This window comes from Drosophila miranda, assembly GCF_003369915.1.
Source record: "Drosophila miranda strain MSH22 chromosome Y unlocalized genomic scaffold, D.miranda_PacBio2.1 Contig_Y2_pilon, whole genome shotgun sequence".
NCBI classification, from domain to species: domain Eukaryota; kingdom Metazoa; phylum Arthropoda; class Insecta; order Diptera; family Drosophilidae; genus Drosophila; species Drosophila miranda.
In genome coordinates this window covers 26,062,645-26,081,074 of record NW_022881614.1, presented here as the reverse complement: position 1 = coordinate 26,081,074, position 18,430 = coordinate 26,062,645, and the positions used below count along the sequence as shown (strand labels likewise).

Here is an 18,430-nt window from a genome sequence, read left to right as displayed (position 1 = left end):
CCCTTCAGGCCCTGGTGGTCAACAATTTCGAGAAGCTGCACACCAGGACAATTGAGACCGCCACTACTGGTACCCAAACAGCTGCGAAGCCGCCGCACACCGGCTCAAAGAGGCTGCGCGAGTCGCCTCAAATGGCTGCGGAGCCCACAAAGAGGCAGAGAGGCACAAAGCTTCAACAAGCGTCGACCCAGCTCAAACCGCCGGCGCAGTCCCAGGATGAACTAAACCCCTCGGGTACAGTGGACCATGGTGCCACCCCAGCCGCTAAGAAACAGCTCAAGTGGCAGCAGGTGGGTTCCTAGGGTAAGAAAAAAAAGGGAGCCCCGTGAGGGCGAGCCAAGGCCAAACGCAATAATCATTCAACCCCAGGGCGAGCTTAGCTATAGCGACATCCTCCTTATGGTCACCAGGCGCCAGGATGGCAAGCTTCAGGAGGTAGGGGATAATGTTAACAGAATCCGGAGGACGGCAAAGGGCGAGCTGCTGCTCGAGCTCAACGGCGCGAGCAAAAGCAACACAGCTAAGCTCAAGGAGGATATCAGCGCGGCACTGGGACTGCAGACGGGCATCAGGGCGGTGTCAGAAGAACTCTGCGTGGAGGTCTGGGATCTTGACAGCCTGGTCGAGAAGGAGGACATCGCAGCAGCGATAGCTGCATCGATAGACGCCCACAGCGTGGACACCAGCGCCATTAAAAGCCTGAGGCCATCGTTCGCTGGTACGCAACTGGCAGTTGTGTGCCTGCCGCCCGTGCAGGCAAGAGCCCTGCTCATGGTGGGGAAACTTAAAGTCGGATGGACAAGCTGTAGGATCCGGGAGCGGACAGCTCAACGACGATGCTACAGGTGTCTGGAGTTTGGGCATCTAGCAATCAGGTGCAAGAGCGCGGTGGATCGCACCGGATGCTGCCTCAGATGCGGCGTGAACGGGCACAAGGCGGCAACCTGTCAAAGCGATCCGCGGTGTTTCATCTGCACCGCTAACAACAGCAATGAGACGAACCATTATGCGGGTAGCAGGAGATGTCCAGCAGCCAGGAGCGTGCCCAGCTTGCCGGCCCAATATTGAAGGTTATGCAGCTCAGCCTCAACCACTGCGCTGCGGCTCAAGACCTGCTGAGCCAATCCATAAGAGAATTGGCAATTGACCTCGCCATCCTCAGCGAGCCATATCAAACTAGGGAGTCCCCTGGGTTCATCTTGGATGCCACCAAAAAGGCCGCGATATGGCTATGCGGGGCCACGCCATTGCAGCTTTCCCTCTCAAGCGCTGCGGCTGGGTTTGTACGCGCCAAGGTCGGAGGTGTGTGGATATACAGCGTCTACCTCGCCCCAAGCCTGACGCTCTCCGAGTTCGCAGGTACTCTAGACAACCTAGCGGCTGATGCTAGAGGACGTCACCCAGTAGCCATTGGAGGGGACTTCAACGCGTGGGCTGAGGAGTGGGGAAGCGTGGCGACGAATGCGAGAGGTAGAGCTCTGCTGGAGATCATTGCGCCCCTGGACATCGCGCTCCTCAACGAGGGAAACCAGCATACCTTCTCCAGAGCAGGAATAGGATCTGTTATCGACCTTACATTTGTCAGCAGCTCACTTTTTAATTCATCGGGCTGGAGCATCAGCAGCATCTACACAGGGAGCGACCACAGGGCAATTATATGGGACATAGGCCAACAGACGTCTAGCGTAGAGACAGCTGCGCCCAAATGGAGATGCTATCGCGCCGAAACGCTCAATACGGCCCTGTTCATGGAGCTTATGTCCAACCTCACGGCAAATGGAAATGCTGAATGCATGGCCAACCATGTCATGGAGCATCTGGAGGCAGCATGCACTGCCACCATGGCGCAGAGGAAGCACTACGGTCGCCACCACCAACCTGTGTTCTGGTGGAACGAGGACATTTCCGCGCTACGCCGGGAATGCAACCAAGCTCGACACCGCTACCAGCGCTCGCGCGGAAGCACTGCCTTTCCGCAATGGCAATCCACGTTTAGGGACTGCAGAAGGGCCCTCAAGGCGGCCATTAGGGATAGCAAGCGCCAGTGCTTTCTCAAGCTATGCGACTCTGCGGAGCCGGACCCATGGGGAAGGGCGTACAAGTTGGTGACGAACAAACTTTGCGCCAAGAGGCAGGCACCCCCATCGGACCCCGACACGACAAGATCCATCGTGGAGGAACTCTTTCCGCACAGGGCTGACCACATCGGGGATGTCCGTTGCCTCACACTGCAACCGCACAGTCAGGCACACATCGAGGAGGTGTCACTCGAGGAAGTCGAACGCGCAGCCAGGAGCATCAGGCCGAACAAGGCTCCTGGGCCGGACTCTATCCCGAACAGAGCCCTTTTGCTCGCCCTCTCCACGCGTCCGGACATCTTTGCGAAGCTGCTAAATCAGTGCCTTCGGGAAGGAGTGTTCCCTGTGAGGTGGAAAATACAGAAGCTAGTGCTTATTCCCAAGCCAGGCAAGCCGCCGGGGACAGCGTCGTCGTATAGGCCTATCTGCCTGATCGACACCGCGGGTAAACTGCTTGAGAAGGTGGTTTGCGCGCGACTGGAACGCTCCATCGCGGAGGCTGGCGACCTCTCACCGCACCAATACGGCTTTCGCAAGGCCCGATCCACGATAGACGCCGTTCGTAAGGTGGTGGACATTGCCTCCGGTGCAATTGCCGGCACTCGGTGGAAAGGCGGCGGGAAAGAGTATTGCCTAGTAGTCACTCTAGACATTAAGAACGCGTTCAACACGGCGAGGTGGAGCTGCATCCTAAGGGCGCTGGAGAGTTTCGACACACCCAGGTACCTGCAGCGGATGGTACAAAGCTACTTTGAGAGAAGGCTGCTTTTGTACGACACGCAGGCTGGCACGGAGGAATACGAGGTATCGGCAGGCGTCCCGCAGGGCTAAGTGCTTGGCCCCACTCTGTGGAACGCAATGTATGACGGCATCTTGCGACTCAGCCTCCCTCACGGAGTACACATGGTGGGTTTTGCAGACGATGTGGCTGTCCTAGTGGTGGCAGAAGACCTGTCCGTCGTGGAAACGACCTGCAACCAAACGATAGCGCGCATTCAACAGTGGCTGGACCTGGTCGGGCTCGAACTCGCACCCCACAAAACAGAGGCAGTGCTGGTATCCAGCCGGAAGAAAGTCGAGACGGCCAACATCTCAGTGGCAGGTACCCTGGTTTCGTCTAAGCGCGCTATCAAATACCTTGGTGTCCTGGTGGACACACGTCTCTGCTTTCGGGAGCACTTGGCCTACATGGCCGAGGACCAAAGCAATGGCGGCGACAACTGCTAACGAGTGTCACGAGATCGGTGATGCTATATGCGGCGCCAATCTGGGCAAAGGCCCTTCGAACAGCGAGCTACGCACGGGGTCTGGCAGCCACGCACCGCCTCTCTTCGATTCGGATCACCAGTGCCTTCCGAACGGTCTCGGACATAGCGGGCATAGCGCCCCTGGAATTCCTGGCGGAGGAACGGTCCACATACTACCAGGAAACACATGGCAGAGGAATGGACGCGGCGGCGAAAAGGCAGGTACGCAAGGCGTGCAAACAGGAGAGTCTCAGAAGGTGGCAACAGCGCTGGGACACGACCACTAAGGGGCGTTGGACCCACCAGCTTATCCCGTCCATCGACGCGTGGGTAAGCAGGAAGCACGGGCAGGTCAACTTTTACCTGACTTAGCTCCTCAGTGGTCACGGCTGCTTCCGAAGCTACCTTCATCGCTTCGGGCACGCGGACTCCGCAGAATGCTCTTGGTGCGGGCACTACGTGGAGGAGGATGCCGAGCATGCGATATTTTCGTGTGGCAGGTTCGCAGCGCAGCGCCGGCGGCTAGAAGAAGCGCTGGGTGGAGCCGTAGTCAAGCAGAGCTTGGTGCCGTGCATGCTCCTGTCCCCGGAAAACTGGGAGGCGACGAGCTGCTTCGCGGCGACCATTATGAGGGAACTGCGCGCAGTTGAGCACCAGACAAGGGTCCAGTTAGTCTAAACGAAGCCTGCACATGTGTGAAGCATTGCTTCACGGCCGTACCACACATGTTGGACTTGCATAGCCTAACCTTTAATATAGTTTACTTTAAGTATAAAATAAGTTGTAAATACGAGCAATTAAATAGAATTAAAACGAGGGGGAACGTTGTGAGTTGCTGCGTACACCGCAACTCTACAGCTATACCCGATACTAAGTCAGTATGGCTCTCCTGCGGCAGACGCCGCTAATATTGAACCACACGACAAAGAGTGCGTGCGAGAGACACAGAAAATCAGTCTGAGAGTGACGTCGGGCGCTGCGTGGCCACTGCAAATTGATTTCTTGCTTTTGGCAACAAAAATGATCCGATCTGATCCAGATTCAGCAATCTGATAGATATAGTCATTATCTATGATTCTGCGTTTTTAGTTTTCTCGAATGTGCAATATTGTGGATGCAACAGATTTTCGTCCTTTGTGGGGGCGGAAGGGGGGGGAGCGAAATTCTGAGATATACGTTTTATAGTGAGATCTAACAGAAGTGCGGATACCAAATTTGGTTACTCTAGCCTTAATAGTCTCTGAGATTTGTGGATGCCCCAGATTTTCGTCCTTTGCGGGGGCGGAAGGGGGTGTGGCGGAATTTGGACACGAAACGGTCAAGGTACGATATCACAGGAGTGTGGATACCAAATTTGGTTGCTCTGGATCTTATAGGTTCTGAGATCCTTCAACTCATATTTTGCAATTGGCAAAGCCGACCATGAAACCTGTGTGTTAGAGAGAGACAGAGCGAGAAAGAATGAAATTGTTTTCTTGATTCTGGCTATAATAATTATACGATCTGGTTGAGACCTTACACTCTAGAACATATAGTCATCCTCTACGATTCTGCGTTTTTGGTTTTATCGTATCTTTAAAAATGTGGATGCCACAGATTTTCGTCCTTTGTAAGGGCGGAAGTGGGCGGGGCAAAGTTTTGAAATATTTTTGTAGCAGTGACATATCACAGATGTCTGGATCCAAAACATCGTTGCTCTAGATCTTATAGTCTTTGAGCACTATGCGCTGAAGGGGACGGACGGATGGACGGACGGACGGACGGACAGACGGACAGACAGACAGGGCTCAATCGACTCGGCTATTGATGCTGATCAAGAATATATATACTTTATGGAGTCGGAAACGATTCCTTCTGGACGTTACACACATCCACTTTTACCACAAATCTAATATACCCCAATACTCATTTTGAGTATCGGGTATAAAAAACGAGGGGGAACGTTGTGAGTTGCTGCGGAGACCGCAACTCTACAGTTATACCCGATACTAAGTCAGTATGGCTCTCCTCCGGCAGACGCCGCTAATATTAAACGACACGACAAGGACTGCGTGCGAGAGAGACAGAAAATCAGTCTGAGCGTGACGTCGGGGGCTGCGTAGCCAGTGCAAATTGATTTGTTCCTTTTGGCTATAAAAATGATCTGATCTGGTCCAGATTCAGCAATCTGATAGATATGGTCATTATCTATGATTTTGCTATTTTAGTTTTCTCGAATGTGCAATATTGTGGATGCAACAGATTTTCGTCCTTTGTGGGGGCGGAAAAGGGTAGGGCGAAATTCTGAGATATACGTTTTATAGTGAGATCTAACAGAAGTGCGGATACCAAATTTGGTTACTCTAGCCTTAATAGTCTCTAAAATTTGTGGATGCCCCAGATTTTCGTCCTTTGCGTGGGCGGAAGGGGGTGTGGCGAAATTTGGACACGAAACGGTCAAGGTCCGATATCACAGGAGTGTGGATACCAAATTTGGTTGCTCTGGCTCTTATAGGTTCTGAGATCCTTGAACTCATATTTTGCAATTGGCAAAGCCGACCATGAAACCTGTGTGTTAGAGAGAGACAGAGCGAGAAAGAATGAAATTGTTTTCTTGATTCTGGCCATAATAATTATACGATCTGGTTGAGATTTTACACTCTAGAACACATAGTCATCCTCTACGATTCTGCGTTTTTGGTTTTGTCGTATATTTCAAAATGTGGATGCCACAGATTTTCGTCCTTTGTGGGGGCGGAAGTAGGCGGGGCGAAGTTTTGAAATATTTTTGTAGCAGTGACATATCACAGAAGTCTGGATCCAAAACATCGTTGCTCTAGCTCTTATAGTCTTTGAGCACTAGGCGCTGAAGGGGACGGACGGACGGACGGACGGACGGACGGACGGACGGACGGACGGACGGACGGACGGACAGACAGACAGGGCTCAATCGACTCGGCTATTGATGCTGATCAAGAATATATATACTTTATGGGGTCGGCAACGATTCCTTCTGGACGTTACACACATCCACTTTTACCACAAATCTAATATACCCCAATACTCATATTGAGTATCGGGTATAAAAAAAAAAAAACGAGGGGGAACGTTGAGTTGCTGCGGATACCGCAACTCTACAGTTATACCCGATACTAAGTCAGTATGGCTCTCCTCCGGCAGACGCTGCTAATATTAAACGACACGACAAAGAGTGCGTGCGAGAGAGACAGAAAATCAGTCTGAGCGTGACGTCGGGCGCTGCGTAGCCAGTGCAAATTGATTTGTTCCTTTTGGCTATAATCTGGTCTGATCTGGTCCAGATTCAGCAATCTGATAGATATGGTCGTTATCTATGATTCTGCGTTTTTAGTTTTCTCGAATGTGCAATATTGTGGATGCAACAGATTTTCGTCCTTTGTGGGGGCGGAAGAGGGTGGGGCGAAATTCTGAGATATACGTTTTATAGTGAGATCTAACAGAAGTGCGGATACCAAATTTGGTTACTCTAGCCTTAATAGTCTCTGAGATTTGTGGATGCCCCAGATTTTCGTCCTTTGCGGGGGCGGAAGGGGGGGTGGCGAAATTTGGACACGAAACGGTCAAGGTCCGATATCACAGGAGTGTGGATACCAAATTTGGTTGCTCTGGATCTTATAGGTTCTGAGATCCTTGAACTCATATTTTGCAATTGGCAAAACCGACCATGAAACCTGTGTGTTAGAGAGAGACAGAGCGAGAAAGAATGAAATTGTTTTCTTGATTCTGGCTATAATAATTATACGATCTGGTTGAGATTTTACACTCTAGAAAATATAGTCATCCTCTACGATTCTGCATTTTTGGTTTTATCGTATCTTTAAAAATGTGGATGCCACAGATTTTCGTCCTTTGTGGGGGCGGAAGTGGGCGGGGCAAAGTTTTAAAATATTTTTGTAGCAGTGACATATCACAGATGTCTGGATCCAAAAGATCGTTGCTCTAGCTCTTATAGTCTTTGAGCACTAGGCGCTGAAGGGGACGGACGGACGGGCGGACAGATGGACAGACAGACAGGGCTCAATCGACTCGGCTATTGATGCTGATCAAGAATATATATACTTTATGGGGTCGGAAACGATTCCTTCTGGACGTTACACACATCCACTTTTACCACAAATCTAATATACCCCAATACTCATTTTGAGTATCGGGTATAAAAAACACAGGTCGGGGCTGGAACTGGCGGCCCAAAAAACGGAGGCGGTCCTGATATCCAGCCGTAAAGTGGTCGAGACCGCCAGAGTGCAGGTTGGTTGGACCGCGATCGAATCGCAGAGGTCCATCAAGTACCTTGGAGTCCTCATCGACACGCGCCTGTCTTTCAAAGAGCATCTGGAATACGTCCACACGAAGGCCGGTGGGACCGCTATCCAGGATGCTGCTAAACACCAGAGGGCCAAAGCAGGCAATGAGGAAACTGCTGACGAGAGTCGTGACGTCGCAGATGCTCTACGCCGCACCGGTGTGTGCAGAAGCCGCGAAGGTGAGGAGCTACATGCGAGGAGTGGAGGCAACGTATAGACTGTGCGCCATTAGGATCGCGTGCTCGTTCCGGACCATCTCAGACGAAGCCGCGTTAGTCATTGCCGGGCAAGTTCCGCTCAGGGAGCTGATAAGGGAGAGGAAGGAGATCCATGATGCCATGACGGACAGTGCAGCCGAGGTACGCTCCAAAGCAGAAATTAAGGACGCCGCCAGAAGGACCAGCATAGACAGATGGCAGACTCGATGGGACCACTCACCCAAAGGCCGATCGACCCACACCCTCATCCCAAGCATAGCATGCTGGGTTGAAAGGAAGCACGGCCAGGTAGATTTCTACCTTACCCAGGCACTGAGCGGACATGGCTGATTCCGCGGCTACCTCAAGCGCTTCGGCCACGAGACAGAGGACTGGTGCCCCGAGTGTGGCACAGGCATAGAGGAGGACGCTCGCCACGTCCTCTTCGACTGCCACAGGTTTGACCTCGAGCGTCAGACATTGGAGACAGCAGCAGGGTCTAGGGTCAGCACCGAGACTCTGGTGCCGCTGATGCTGGCAGACCCGAAGGTGTGGGAAGCGGCCGCGGAGTTCGCCTCTAGCGTGATGCGAACGCTTAGGTCCTTGGAGAGAAGGCGGAAGGAGCAGACGGAGTAGGTGTCCACGCCACTGCGAAGCAATGCTTTGCGGCAGTACCGCAGTCCGCGGGGCCCCTAGTCCCAACATACTCTTGTCCGTTAAATTAAGTTAAATATAAATTGTATAGTATGTATTATAGAGCAAATAAATAAGTATATGAATATAACACACACACACAGATAAACAGATAAACCGCGAATTTTTCGAGTGCGGACGCGCCAAACAGCTGCTCTGCAAGACACAGACAAATCGCGAAAGATACCTGGAAAAAATACCCGAAATTAGCTCAAGCTCTTGCTGACACCGCGTGCTCACCTGGGAGGATCGAGTCTGCGCGTTGCACTTCCACGGTCACCCAAAGGGGGCAGGGGCGCTGGGGCCCACCGTTAGTGCTTTGGACGGCGCTTTTCACTCATCACTTGGAGATTCCCACCTTTTTTCATCCTTTCTCTCCTTTGGGCCGGTTCTCCCGTTCTTCTTCACTCCAGGCCTCGCAGTTGATCGACTGGGGTACCAGGGCTGGATAGTGCTGGCCACTAACCAGCTGATCGACTGCAGTGCGGTGAAGGGGCACTAGGTGCCAAAGCATCCAGCCCTCGACCGCTGCGGAAGATAACCGCGCCCACAGCAGCTAGCTTCTGTCAGCGACCGCACCTGAGGGAAGGTACTGCCTAACTCCTAGGCGGGATCACTTGGAAACCGCACACACACCTACGCATAAGTTCCATCCCAAATTCACACGCGTGGAGGAATCCCGTGGCCGTGGCGCGGACCCTGGAGGCCCTGAGAGATGTTCCCCCGAATCCTGCTTCGCCGGTGGCACACTTGGCCGACGAACCAAAATGCGCTACAAGCCAAGGAGCAATGGCTTTCCAAAAAGCCTCAAAGGTGGCCCGATCACCGCCACAAGCAGCTTTAGCACCGCCAATGAAGCAGAGCTCGTTGCACAGCTTTGCCAGTGGGGCCCCGCAAGACGGCGGCAAGGGCACTGATACTCCGAAGAGGCCGAGGGACCCCCCTACACCATCGAGTAGCGGGAGAAAAACCCCCCCCAAGCGAAGCAGGAACCGCTTACAGGACATAGACGAGATTGGCGCAATCCTGGACGACCTACTCTACCAGATGAACGAGAAGGGCCAGAGGTCGATCAACATGGCCATCAAGAAGATGGTAGCACGCATGAAGGGATTCTTGCATCACTACTTTTTTTTGCTTTCGTCGACAAATTTGATATGTTTGAAACAAATTTAAACGCCGCCTGATCCCATTTAAATATAATATCATGGACGATAATGAATGTTTTTACTCTGGTTTATCGTTGATGGGTCCATCACCGATTGATTATGAGCTTAATAACAGTGTTTTGGACGATATGTTAAACTCATCAGTACCGCCTATTGATTCTTCGCTGGATTTGAGTACATTGATACCTGAAGTTCACAGTGATATATTTTCTGGCATGTTTTACGGATAATATCAGCAAAGCCATGATTTAGATTATAATTTGGACACACTTTCGCCGTTCCCTGCGCATCTTTCCTCTGCGAAAAGAACTGCTTCCACATCGTCTGCCGAGGACCCGGAAAATTTCGAAGATTTTATTAGCTTTCTTAATGATGATAGCGTTTCTAAGTGCAGATGCGATAATATATTACGGTATTCGAAAGAACGTAATACACCGTCTCCCACAGGAAGTTGTAGCAGCTCTAGCGGTAGCTCGACAAGTGGAGTACAGAGCGATATATCTGATGCATCACACAATAAACCTCTCGACCATATTGACGTTGAGTCAGCCATGCAGGCTGTACACAACTTGAACACAATAAGTGATCGGACCAGTAGAAATGAATTCTGTATTTCTGAATCAAATATTTCATCTGCAATCGATAAACAGCAAAAAACAAAATGTAATTCGATTACAGCTAACATTGGGCAATTTGGCTGAACAGTCGCCAACATTGAGCCAATTAATATTGAAGCATGCATGGATTCACGAACACAAAATTCTTCGCCGGCTGAACTTGTCAAAGGTTCCACGGCAAATGCTGTCAAACCTAAGACAATATTTCTCTCTTCTCATGACTACAAAGCGCTTATGCAAAAGATAAACTTGAACGGAAAAAAAAATGTTACAGTTGGCGGCTGCAACACGCAAATTCCTAATATAGTTAAAAAACCAGACAATTCAAAAACATCAAAAGCTCCGTGCGGTGAAATAAAACACCAGCTGGGAAGACCACACTGTGTAGATCGAATGTGTCATAATGGGGGCATACATATACGAGGTGGCATAAAAACGGAAATCTCTAATAGCGTATCAATAGATGAAAAGATATATAAAAAACAGCAGCGTATGATTAAGAATCGGGAATCTGCTTCCTTATCCCGTAAAAAAAAGAAGGAGTATGTTGTGTCATTGGAGACTCGAATAACCAAACTTGAACGAGAAAACTATACGCTAAAAGGAGTAAGATAACACAACATTGCGCACCCAGTTAGTCACGTTTGCCAATACATGCAAATGTCACACCGGAAACACAAGAGAAATTTTACCCCATTCTTTAAGTTCTGCGGCCAGGAGCGAACCACACCACGTAAAGATCGCACCAAAGCCGAAATTTTCAAACCGGAAAATCAATGCAGCCAGTGTAAAAAAAAATGTCGCTGTGCTATTTGCTATGGCTTTTATGGTAACTATGAATGCTGGAAATTTTCAGTCATTTCTTACCAAGCAAAGCGTTGATGACGATAGTGGCAAGCTAGATATTGTTGTGCCGGACTCTACGGCTGTTGGTCGTCGTCTACTTTGGGTGGAAACTGAAGAAGAATATAACGACAAAATTAACCAGAATAAGAGTCAATCGGATGAAATGTCCGTTCCACCTCTGCATTTTTTAAATCCGGTTAGGCGCAACATTACTGTTGGCTCTGATAAAAACAAGGAGTTGCAAGTGGAAGTCAAATCTCATCTGCAGGCGCCAGAGGATAAAAGGGCAGCGCCAGGAGGATGCCAGTGCCATGATCACACTGCAGGCCCAACTGGCCCCCTACCCAGGATGACCAAGCCCAGTGCGACTAAGGCGACGCAAACGGCATCAGGAGCCCACAAGAGCGAGGCAACACCCCGAACTGAGGAGAAGAGCGCGCGCGGAAGGCCCCGGCAAGGCCACCAAGCTGACGCCACTCGACAAGAGGAAACCAAGATGCAGTGCGGCAAGGCGTGCGAAACGCAAGCAGACAGGCCGACCAGACGCAGTGCTGGTCAAATGCACCGAGGAGGCATCATACGCCGACATCCTCAAACTGGTGAAGGCAGCACCAACGCTCCAGAACCTCAAAAACAAGGTTCAGGGCATCAGGAAGACAGCCTCGGGCGAGCTGCTTCTAAGGATGCAACAATCCTCAGACCCCGTCACCCAGGAGCTACAGATGGCCACCCAGGCAGCGCTTGGGGACAAAGCAGCCGTGAAGGCCATGCAGGAGACAGTCGCGGTTGAGGTACTCAACATAGACGAGCTCACGACAGGCGACGAGGTATGTGAGGCCATAGCTGCAGCGACGGCGGCATAACACAAGGAGCAGTGCCGTAAATGCGGAAATCATATGGCGCAACGCAGGTAGCTACGCTGAACCTTCAGCCCGCACTCGCAAAGAAGCTCCTGGAGCTCGGAAAAGATCGAATCGGCTGGGTTGTCTGCCGCGTGCGGCAACGGATTGCGCCAACCCGCTGCTTCAAGTGCATGGCCTATGGACACACTGCATCCAGGTGCAGATCCAAGCGGCCTGTGTCAAGCAATGCATGCTACAAATGTGGCGGGGAGGGGCACAAGCACAACCAGTGCAACAACCCGCCAATGTGCATACTATGCGCTGGCAAGCCAGGAGAAGTCCGCTCAGCAGCCCACTCGGCCCTCAGCCGCAGCTGCCCTGAGTATAAGAAGGCACTAGCAAAACTGGTTGATGGTTAAGCTCCTGCAGCTCAACCTAAACCACTGCCGAGCTGCTCAGGATCTGTTGGCGCAAACAGTCCTGGAGCAGAAGATCGACATAGCGCTACTCAGCGAGCCGTCCGGCAAAAAACACGAAGGAGTCTGGCAGCAAAGCTCAGACGGAGGAGCAGCAATCTGGAGCTGTGGCCCACAACCAGGCCAGCTTACCCACAGAGCATCCAGAGGGGATATGTGAGAGCTAACCACAGCGGGACTTTTGTCTAAAGCTGCTACATAGCACCAAGGTTCACGCAGTACTCCTGCTGCGGCGATCATCAGCAACATCGCTAACGACGCCCGAGGCAAATCTTCGGTCCTGATAGCGGGCGACTTTAACGCCTGGGCCACGACTTAGGGCAGCGCCAAGAACACACCCCGTGGGACATCGCTCCTGGACGAGTTTGCAAGCCTGAACGTCTGTCTCCTCAACACAGGAACCACACCAACGTTCAGCAAAGCAGGGCGGGAGTCTATTATAGACCTCACCTTTGCAAGCCTAAAGCTCGCACGCCACGCGAAGTGGCAAGTGCTGAGTACTTACACCCATAGCGACCACTTAGCCGTAATGACGGAAACCTTTGCACCCAGGAACACAACAAGGATACAGCGGGCGCTCCAGGCCGGGTACAAGGAGGAAAGCCTGAGCAGAGCCGCGCTCCTCTCGGCAGCAGAAAACCTAAGCGCCGCCGGGGATGCTGAAGCATCCGCGCTTGCCGTTTACAGGACCGTCAAAGCGGCCTGTGATGCAGCCATGAAAAAAAGAAAGATCGGAGGAAGCAGGCACCGGCCAGTACCGTGGTGGAATGAGCACATTGCCAAGGCCAGGAGGGAGTGCTGCGCAGCTCGGCGTGCCTACCAGCGAGCAAGAGGCTCCGCCCAATTTGGCAGAAATGGCGCGGCATTCAAGGCCAAAAGAAAAGAGCTGAAGGAGGCCATCAGAAGCAGCAAACTCAAATGCTTCAAGGAGCTCTGCGATGCGGCCGATGCGGAACCTTTTGGTGGAGCATACAAACTAGTCATGGGGAGATTAAACAGGCAGCCTTTGCCCAAGGATCCGGTGCATATGAGAGAGATAGTCGGCACCCTTTTCCCTAGACAACCACCCTTACAAGAGGAAGCTAGGGTAGAAGGAGCTACCCTGAGGGACACCACCACCATCATCACTGCCAGAGAAGTACTGGAGGCCACGGGTAAGCTGAAGATCGGGAAAGCGGCAGGTCCAGATGGAGTCCCTAATGCAGCACTAAAATGCATAATTAGAGCCCATCCGGAAGCATTCGCCACAATGTACACCCAGTGCCTAGCGGAGCGGACAGTCCCACGAGCATGGAAACGGCAAAGGCTGGTTCTGATACCCAAGCCAGGCAAAGAGCTCAACGACCCATCGTCATAACGGCCGCTGTGCATGCTGGATACCATGGGCAAGATTTTCGAGAGGATGGTATGTAACCGACTGGAGGCGGAACTGGCTGAGCGTCGCGGACTTTCCGACCTCCGATTCGGGTTCCGCAAGCAGAGGAGCACCACTGACGCCATCGAGATGGTGACAAACCTTGCCAGGGAAGCCATGGCAGGAACGCGATCGGCTGGAGGCGACAAAAAGTACTGCCTAGTATGTACACTAGACGTACGAAAAGCCTTCAACTCTGCCAGCTGGAAGAGCATCCTAGAGGCCCTGACCAGGAGGGGTATATCTGAGCAAATCACACGGACTCTGCGAAGCTATTTTACGGACCGCGTCCTGATCTACGACACGGAAGAAGGAGCAGAACATCACCAAATCACCGGAGGCGTCCCACAGGGCTCGGTCCTAGGGCCGATACTGTGGAACGTGATGTATGACGATATCCTGCGGATTACATTACTGGAAGGGTGCACCCTGGTGGGCTTCGCCGACGACATAGCACTGTTGACAGTGTCGAAACACGTAAGAGACGCAGAGGAGAAAACCAACGTAGCAGTCGGGATGATAGTGGCCTGGCTCGCAGCCAACGGGCTAGCATTGGCGGAGAAGAAGACGGAGGCTGTGCTAATGAGCAGCAGAAAAAAAGTCGAGCAGGCATGCGAGAGAGTCGGTAGCACGATCATCAGGACCAAGCCTGCGCTAAAGTACCTAGGGGTACTGATGGACCAGAGGCTGAACTTCAAGGCCCACCTGGAATACGCCAGCGCAAAAGCGACTGCAGCAACGGCGGCCATAAGCAGGATGATGGCCAATACAGGGGGACCACGGCAGCGTAGCAGGCAGCTCATCGCTGGGGTGGTCACCTCCATAATCTTATATGGATCAGCAGTGTGGGCACCAGCAATGATGGTTTCCACATACAGCAGAGACTGCAGAAGCGCATACCGACGCTGTGCCCTGAGGGTTACATGCTGCTTCCGGACGGTGTCTGAAGACGCCGCACTTATTGTGGCAGGCATGGTCCCGCTGGATCTCCTGGCAGCTGAGCGGCAGAGCGGAGTGGAGGTAGCCAGCGAGCGGCGAGAGCGCACTATAGCCCAGTGGCAACGGCGCTGGGACCAAGCGGCAAAAGGGAGGTGGACCAGACGTCTCCTTCCCCAGCTTAGCCCATGGCTGCGAAGAAGGCACGGCCAAATGGACCATTATTTGGGCCAACTGCTGACGGGGCATGGCTGCTTCAAGCAGTACCTGCATCGCTTTAGGCATGCTGACGACCCGTATTGCAGCTGCTGCGGGCCTGGAGTCGACGAGGATGCAGAGCACGTCTTCTTTGTATGCCCCCGACTCTCGCAAGAACGAACGAGGCTAGGGGAGACGCTTGCAGAAGTGAGTGTGGACACCCCCACCGACCAGATGCTAGCCGATGAGCAATCTTGGAACGCGGTCGCCTACATGGCAGCAAGCGTGATCAAGGAGCTGCGCAGGCTAGAGCGAAGCCGGACAAACTAAGACAGAAAGATGACCCCACAGCCCGCACCGCGAAGTAATGCCTAGCGGCAGTCCCGCGGGAGCGGACCCACCCCCACCCCCGCCTTCCTAGCCATAATTGTTATTTTATAAATATAAATTGTTTTCCCAATAAAAAAACGAGGTGGAACGTTGTGAGTTGCTGCGGACACCGCAACTCTACAGTTATACCCGATACTAAGTCAGTATGGCTCTCTCCGGCAGACGCCGCGAACATTGAACGACACGACAAAGAGTGCGTGCGAGAGAGACAGAAAATCAGTCTGAGCGTGACGTCGGGGGCTGCGTAGCTACTGCAAATTGATTTGTTCCTTTTGGCTACAAAAATGATCCGATCTGATCCAGATTCAACAATCTGATAGATATGGTCATTATCTATGATTCTGCGTTTTTAGTTTTCTCGAATGTGCAATATTGTGGATGCAACAGATTTTCGTCTTTTGTGGGGTCGGAAAAGGGTGGGGCGAAATTTTGAGAAATACGTTTTATAGTGAGATCTAACAGAAGTGCGGATACCAAATTTGGTTATTCTAGCCTTAATAGTCTCTGAGATTTGTGGATGCCCCAGATTTTCGCCCTTTGCGTGGGCGGAAGGGGGTGTGGCGAAATTTGGACACGAAACGGTCAAGGTCCGATATCACAGGAAAGTGGATACCAAATTTGGTTGCTCTGGCTCTTATAGGTTCTGAGATCCTTGAACTCATATTTTGCAATTGGCAAAACCGACCATGAAACCTGTGTGTTAGAGAGAGTATATGCTATAGAGAGGCTATAGAGAGAGTTTTATACTATCTTTAAAAATGTAGATGTTACAGATTTTCGTCCTTTGTGGGGGCGGAAGTGGGCGGGGCGAAGTTTTAAAATATTTTTGTAGCAGTGACATATCACAGAAGTCTGGATCCAAAACATCGTTGCTCTAGCTCTTATAGTCTTTGAGCACTAGGCGCTGAAGGGGACGGACGGACGGACGGACGGACGGACGGACGGACGGACGGACAGACGGACAGACGGACAGACAGACAGGCCTCAATCGACTCGGCTATTGATGCTGATCAAGAATATATATACTTTATGGGGTCGGAAACGATTCCTTCTGGACGTTACACACATCCACTTTTACCACAAATCTAATATACCCCAATACTCATTTTGAGTATCGGGTATAAAAAAAACGAGGGGGAACGTTGTGAGTTGCTGCGGAGACCGCAACTCTACAGTTATACCCGATACTAAGTCAGTATGGCTCTCCTCCGGCAGACGCCGCTAATATTAAACGACACGACAAAGAGTGCGTACGAGAGAGACAGAAAATCAGTCTGAGCGTGACGTCGGGCGCTGCGTAGCCACTGCAAATTGATTTGTTCCTTTTGGCTATAAAAATTATCTGATCTGATCCAGATTCAGCAATCTGATAGATATGGTCATTATCTATGATTCTGCGTTTTTAGTTTTCTCGAATCTTCAATATTGTGGATGCAACAGATTTTCGTCCTTTGTGGGGGCGGAAGGGGGTGGGGCGAAATTTTGACACAAAATAGTCAAGGTCCGATATCACAGGAGTGTGGATACCAAATTTGGTTGCTCTGGCTCTTATAGGTTCTGAGATCCTTGAACTCATATTTTGCAATTGGCAAAACCGACCATGAAACCTGTGTGTTAGAGAGAGACAGAGTGAGAAAGAATGAAATTGTTTTCTTGATTCTGGCTATTATAATTATACGATCTGGTTCAGATTTTGTCTTCTAGAAGATATAGTCATCTTCTACGATTCTGCGTTTTTAGTTTTCTCGTATCGTCGAAATTGTGGATGCCACAGATTTTCGCCCTTTGTGGGGGCGGAAGTGGGCGGGGCAAAGTTTTGAAATATTCTTGTAGCAGTGACATATCACAGAAATCTGGATCCAAAACATCGTTGCTCTCGCTCTTATAGTCTTTGAGCACTAGGCGCTGAAGGGAACGGACAGACGGACAGACGGACGGACGGACAGACGGACAGACAGACATGGCTCAATCGACTCGGCTATTGATGCTGATCAAGAATGTATATACTTTATGGGGTCGGAAACGATTCCTTCTGGACGTTACACACATCCACTTTTACCACAAATCTAATATACCCCAATACTCACCTTGAGTATCGGGTATAAAAACGCAGAATCATAGATAATGACCATATCTATCAGATTGCTGAATCTGGACCAGATCAGAAAATTTTTATAGCCAAAAGGAACAAATCAATTTGCAAAACCGACCATGAAACCTGAGTGTTAGAGAGAGACAGAGCGAGAAAGAATGAAATTGTTTTCTTGATTCTGGCTATAATAATAATACGATCTGGTTGAGATTTTACACTCTAGAACATATAGTCATCCTCTACGATTCTGCGTTTTTGGTTTTATCGTATCTTTAAAAGTGTAGATGCCACAGATTTTCGTCCTTTGTGGGGGCGGAAGTGGGCGGGGCGAAGTTTTGAAATATACTTGTAGCAGTGACATATCACAGAAGTCTGGATCCAAAACATCGTTGCTCTAGATCTTATAGACTTTGAGCACTAGGCGCTGAAGGGGACGGACAGACGGACGGACGGACGGACGGACAGACGGACAGACGGACAGACGGACAGACAGACAGGGCTCAATCGACTCGGCTATTGATGCTGATCCAGATTCAGCAATATGATAGATATGGTCATTATCTATGATTCTGCGTTTTTAGTTTTCTCGAATGTGCAATATTATGGATGCAACAGATTTTCGTTCTTTGTGGGGGCGGAGGGGGGTGGGGCGAAATTCTGAGATATACGTTTTATAGTGAGATCTAACAGAAGTGCGGATACCAAATTTGGTTGCTCTAGCTTTTATAGTCTCTGAGATCTGTAATGTGCCAGAAATTCATATTCGTAGAGGTGTGAGATTGTATGTACGGATGGAGATTGTACATACTTTTTTTGACGGTCAGACACCAATAGTATAGCAGGATTTCGGAACGTGTACCTCTAGCTATGCTCTAACTAGCTTGCCGGAATGTCGTGGGATCTTTCCTACTCT

General features: G+C 50.9%; 1 protein-coding gene and 1 pseudogene across 2 annotated transcripts in view; both read left to right on the top strand.

Moving 5' to 3' along the window:
* LOC117192251 (epidermal growth factor receptor-like) overlaps positions 1-18,430 on the top strand; it is a 90,340-nt gene that overhangs the window by 52,021 nt on the left and 19,889 nt on the right. The window lies entirely within an intron of this gene.
* LOC117192252 lies at positions 9,961-11,974 on the top strand (annotated as a pseudogene).